This window comes from Piliocolobus tephrosceles, chromosome 4, assembly GCF_002776525.5.
Source record: "Piliocolobus tephrosceles isolate RC106 chromosome 4, ASM277652v3, whole genome shotgun sequence".
Lineage (NCBI taxonomy): Eukaryota > Metazoa > Chordata > Mammalia > Primates > Cercopithecidae > Piliocolobus > Piliocolobus tephrosceles.
In genome coordinates, this window is record NC_045437.1 from 177,325,959 (window position 1) to 177,332,133 (window position 6,175).

At 46.6% G+C, this 6,175-nt stretch overlaps 1 pseudogene; it reads left to right on the top strand.

The window, feature by feature from the left end:
* LOC111530608 overlaps positions 1–5,639 on the top strand; it is a 7,055-nt pseudogene extending 1,416 nt beyond the window's left edge.
* Positions 5,640–6,175: the final 536 nt, after the last annotated feature.

Sequence of the window (6,175 nt, forward strand, 5' to 3'; positions counted from 1 at the left end):
AAAAAAAAAAAAAAACACTCATTGGATTAGGACCCACCCTAATGACCTCACCCTTACTCAGTTGCATCTGCAAAAGCCCTATTTCTTTCTTTTTTTTTTTTTTTTTTTGAGACGGAGTCTTGCTCCGTCGCCCAGGCTGGAGTGCAGTGGCTGGATCTCAGCTCACTGCAAGCTCCGCCTCCTGGGTTCTCGCCATTCTCCTGCCTCAGCCTCCGGAGTAGCTGGGACTACAGGCGCCCGCCACCTCGCCCTGCTAGTTTTTTGTATTTTTTTAGTAGAGACGGGGTTTCACCGTGGTAGCCAGGATGGTCTCGATCTCCTGACCTCGTGATCTGCCCGTCTCGGCCTCCCAAAGTGCTGGGATTACAGGCTTGAGCCACCGCGCCCGGCAAAAGCCCTATTTCTAAGTTCCAAGTAAGGTCACATTCACAACTACCATAGGTTAGAATTTCAGCATTATCTTTTTGGAGACACAACTTGATTCATAACAGGGTCAGTGGTATAAGAATGGGACTGGAGGGTGGGTGGGACCCTTGTGGCCTGTGGCCAGGGCCTCAGTACCTAGGAAGCGTCACAACAGCTACATGCATGGGATTGTCCTCAGCAGTCAGACACACATCAGCTGTATTGACAGGCAGGGACATCACAGCTCTTCCAGACTGACCATCTGGTCCTCCGAAGAGGAAGCTGAGGGCCACGGAAGGAAGTTAGGCCCAAGTTCCAGGCTGCCTGGCTTATTGGCTGCAGCTCTCAGGCCGGTGGTACTGAGTTCCCACACGCCTCTCCACGCCTGCTCCTTCCTCTGATAGTTGCTTCTTCCCTCCAGACACCTCAGAAGTGCTGGCTCTCACTTCTATTTCCAGCTGAGTTACAGCTCTCACAAGTCTTCCCTGAAACCCATCATCAGTGCTTCCGGTGAGAAATAAGCCCGCATGCTTTCATTCAGGGGACCCTGGGCCTTGGACAGAGTGTGAATGGGGTAGGGAGGCCTCTGGCCTCTACGGAGCCACTCTTTTGCCCACACAACCTCAGTACCCCTTAATCCTGCCAGAACAGGGACATTGGGGAGATTTTAATATCAGTTGATCACAGTAGACCTGGTTTCCAATCTGGTCTCTGCTTCTCCTGGCTGTGTGACCTTGGCCCAGATGTGCAACCTCTTTAAACCCAAATTTCCTGGCCGGGCGCGGTGGCTCAAGCCTGTAATCCCAGCACTTTGGGAGGCCGAGACGGGCGGATCACGAGGTCAGGAGATCGAGACCATCCTGGCTAACATGGTGAAACCCCGTCTCTACTAAAAATACAAAAAACTAGCCGGGCGACGTGGCGGGCACCTGTAGTCCCAGCTACTCGGGAGGCTGAGGCAGGAGAATGGCGTGAACCCGGGAGGCGGAGCTTGCAGTGAGCTGAGATCCGGCCACTGCACTCCAGCCTGGGCGGCAGAGTGAAACTCCGTCTCAAATAAATAAATAAATAAACCCAAATTTCCTTATACCTAAAATGGGGATAGCAACATCTTTTATTTGACAGAATTGTTTTGAGAATGGAAAGAAAAAATGCATAAATGCATGTGCAGACCTGACTTGTAAATGTTCAGTAATTGTTAAGTCTTTTTTTTTTTTTTGAGATGGAGTCTCACTTTGTTGCCCAGGTTAGAGTGTAGTGGTACAATCTCAGCTCACTGCAACCTCCACATCCCGGAATCAAGTGATTCTCCTGCCTCAGCCTCCCGAGTAGCTAGGACTGCAGACACATGCCACCTTACCTGGCTAAGTTTTGTGTTTTTAGTAGAGACGAGATTTCACCATGTTGGCCAGGCTGGTCTCAAACTCCTGACCTCAAGTGATCCACCCATCTCGGCCTCCCAAAGTGCTGGGATTACAGGTATGAGCCACCTTGCCCAGTCATTTTTTGTTTTTGTTTGCTTGTTTGTTTGTTTTTGAGACAGGGTCTGTCCCCAGGCTGGAGTGCAATGACAATCACAGCTCATTGCCGCTTTAACCTCCCAGACTCAGGCGATCCTCCCACCTCAGCCTCCCAAGTAGCAGGGACTATAGACTTGTACCACCACACCTAGCTAATTTTTTTTTTTTTTTTGTAGAGATGGGGTTTCACCGTGTTGTCCAGGCTGGCTTAGAACTCCTAGGCTCAAGCAATCCACACACCTCAGCCTCGAAAAGTGCTGGGATTATAGGTGTGAGCCACTGCATCCTGCCAGTAATTGCTAACTCTTATCACCCACCACCAGCACCATCACCATCATTATCACCACTGACGATCACACTCTTGGAGTTGCCAGCCCCTCTCACCTTGGTTTCTACCTTGGACTCAAATCACCTCTCCAGCAGACACAGAGATTTGATGTCTAATCCAGGGGTGGCTTTTGGGTCTGACTCCAACTGCCCCTCTGTTATAATTCTATTGTCCCATCATGGAATTAACTATTGTGTCATGGTCTTCCCTAAACAGGGTGCTATCCTAGTAGACATGACGAGGAAAGAGGGGCTAGATGATGGCATGATTGGGGGCAAGGAAGCACAGCTGGCTGGCTGAGCTGCTGCATCTTCAGGAAGTGAACAATGAACCCACATTTCGTTGGAAGGAGGTATATAGCCGGGTGCAGAGATCTACCATTTATTTATTTATTTATTCATTTATTCATTTATTTATTTATTTTTGAGATGGAGTTTTGCTCTTGTTGCCCAGGCTGGACTGCAATGGTGCGATCTCTGCTCACTTGCAACCTCTGCCTCCCAGGTTCAAGCAATTCTCCTGCCTCAGCCTCCCTAGTAACTGGGATTACAGGCATGCACCACCATGCCCGGCTAATTTTGTACTTTTAGTAGAGATGGGGTTTCTCCATGTCGGTCAGGCTGGTCTTGAACTCCCCACCTCAGGTGATCCATCCCCCTCAGCCTCCCAAAGTGCTGGGATTACAGGCGTGAGCCACTGTGCCCAGACTTATTTATTCGTTTTGATAATGGCTTTATTGAGATATGTCATATACTATATAGCTCACCAACTTAAAGCATGCTATTCAATTCAATGGTTTTAAGTGTATTCACATAGTTGTGCAACCATCACCACACTTAATTTTAGAACATTTTTGTCACGCCCAAAAGAAACCTGTACCTTTGGCCATTGATATTGACTGTGTCCCCATCCAAAATCTCATCTTGAATTGTAAACCCCATAATCCCTACATGTCAAGGGTGGGGCCAGGTGGAGGTAATTGGAAGATGGGGTAGTTTCCACTATGCTGTTCTCATGATAATGAGTGAGTTTCATGAGATCTGATGGCTTTATAAGCATCTGGCATTTTCCCTGCTTACACTCATTCCATCCTGCTGCCCTGTGAAAAAGGTGCCTGCTTCTCCTTTGCCTTCTGCCATGATTGTAAGTTTCCTGAGGCTGCCCAAGCCATGCAGAACTGTGAGTCAATTAAACCTCTTTCCTTTGCAGATTACCTAGTCTTGAGTATTTCTTCATAGTAGTGTGAGAATGGACTAATATAGCCATCAACCCCCAACCACCAACACCCCTACCTCATCCCCAGACAACCAACCGCTAATCTGCTTTCTGTATCTATAGATTTGCCTATACTGGACACAACATAAATGGAATCATGCAACATGTGATTGTGTCTGACTTCTTAGCATCTCCAGGTTTTTGGCTGTTTTTCATGTGTGTGTTTTTGAGATGGAGTCTCGCTCCGTCACCCAGGCTGGAGTGCAGTGGTGCAATCTCAGCTAACTGCAACCTCCATCTCCTGGGTTCAAGCGATTCTCCTCCCTCAGCCTCCTGAGTAGCTGGGATTACAGATATGAGTCACCATGCCCAGCTAATTTTTTGTATTTTTAGTAGAGACAGGGTTTCACAATGTTGGCCAGACTCATCTCGAACTCCTGACCTCAGGTGATCTGCCCTTCTTGATCTCCCAAAGTGCTGGGATTACAGACCTGAGCCACTGCGCCCTGCCCTTAGCATCATGTTTTACAGGTTTACTTATGTTGTAGCATGTATCAGTACTTCATTTCTTTTTATCCTTTTTATTGCCAAAAACATTCCATTGTGTATAATATTCCATTGATATACCACCTTTATTGACCATTAATTAGTTAAGGACAATTGAGTTGTTTCCACTTTTTGACTATTATAAATAATGCTGCAATGATCATTGATGCCCAAGTGTTTGTGTGGACATACATTTTCATTTCTTTTGGGTGTGTACCTGGGAGAGGGGATGCTTGGTCATGTGGTAACTCTAGATAAATGAACTTTTGAAGAACTGCCAGACTGCTTTCCAAGTGGTTGCACCATTTTGCTTTCCCACTAGTTATGTGTGAGGGTTCCAGTTTCTCTACATCCTAGTGAATATTTGCTATTCTCTGTCTTTAAATTCTAGCCATCTGGTGTATATAAAGTGATATCTTACTTTTTTATTTAAAAAAATTTTGGGCCAGGCTCGGTGGTTCTTGCCTATAATCCCAGAACTTTGGGAGGCTGACGCGGGTGGATCACGAAGTCAGGAGATCAAGACCATCCTGGCCAACATGGTGAAACCCCGTCTCTACTAAAAATACAAAAATTAGCTGGGCATGGTGGTGGGTGCCTGTAATCCCAGCTACTTGAGAGACTGAGGCAGGAGAATCGCTTGAACCCAGGAGGCAGAGGCTGCAGTGAGCCGAGATCATGCCACTGCACTCCAACCTGGTGACAGAGCAAGACTCCATTTCGGAAAAAAAAAAAAAAATGCGGACCGGGTGCAGTGATTCACGCCTGTAATCCCAGCACTTTCGGAGGCCAAGGTGGGCGGATCACCTGAGGTCAGGAGTTCAAGACCAGACTGGCCAACATGGCGAAACTCCATCTCTATTAAAAATTAGCCAGGTATGGTGATGCATGCCTGTAATCCCAACCACCCGGAAGGCTGAGGCAGGAGAATCGCTTGAACCTGGGAGGTAGAAGTTGCAGTGAGCCGAGGTCATGCCACTGCACTCCAGCCTGGGTGACAGAGTGAGACTCCATCTCAAAATAAATAAATAAATAAATGAAATAAATTGCTGGGGGTCTATGGTACAGGGTGAGCAGGGCCTGAATCAGGACCCTAACCCGGACCTGACCTGAATTGCAACCCCAACCCAACTGCAACCCTGACCACGACCCCAGTGGATTTTATAGAGAGGAAGTCAGACAGGGAGGGAGAAGAATAGGATTTGATGTCATCATGCTGTCCGGCATCCACGGGCCTTTGTTCAGAGTTGGGTTAGAGCCTCCACCTGGAAAATGTGGATGCTAAGTTGGGCATTATGTGGTTAACCTGACTTATTTTGAGCAGTTGGCGCTCCCATCTTGAGGAATGCAGATTCCATCAGTGGCCCAGGCAAAGAGTGTGCGTCATTGATAAGAGCGGGAAAATTAAACTCTTAAGTCAGCCTTTCATCCAAGCTGTTTGTGAGATGCTATCTACCCCAGGGACTATAATCGCTGGCACAATCCTAGTCCCTAAAGGAAAACCACTGGCCCTTGTAGAAGAAATCAGAAACAGAAATGACGTGATGGTGTTTAATGTCTCTAAGGAAGACAAAAACCACCTTCTGCCGGATATTGAGATGTGTGTGCAGAGCAGCAGGAAGTGAAGACAGGAAGTGAAGGAAGACACACATGTCTTCACTGCTTTTCTACCCGTGAAGGAGTGCCCAGTTCAAGAAGAGCCCGATGGAGTCCTGCCTGTTGAGGCTGTATGCCTTTGGGGTTATGAAAGTTTGTGGGCTTTTCTAGTGAAAATGTCAGATGTTTTCCATAAAATGTTTAAAAGATCAAATTAGCCTTCATGCTGGATTGTCTGTACAGGATTAATAATATATTGTGGTTTATGTATGCTTAAAGATTTCTGTTTATTTCCTCTTGCAGTCGTGCACATGATTTGGGTAAATTATGAGATGAGAAATGGTTTTCAAAGTATTGGATGGAATTTGCCCCCACTGAAGTTTATAAATGTGTTCACAGGGAGGGGGGAAAAATAGCTCATTGCCTAATCAATTTTGCAGGTCATGAAAATGAAATTCCTCTCCAGGTGCAGCTTCAGTCTCATGCAACTTAAAATAATAACAGTTATTTGATTTTTAAAAAATATATTCCTAACGAAAACCATTTTAAGTTATCTTCCCCAGCT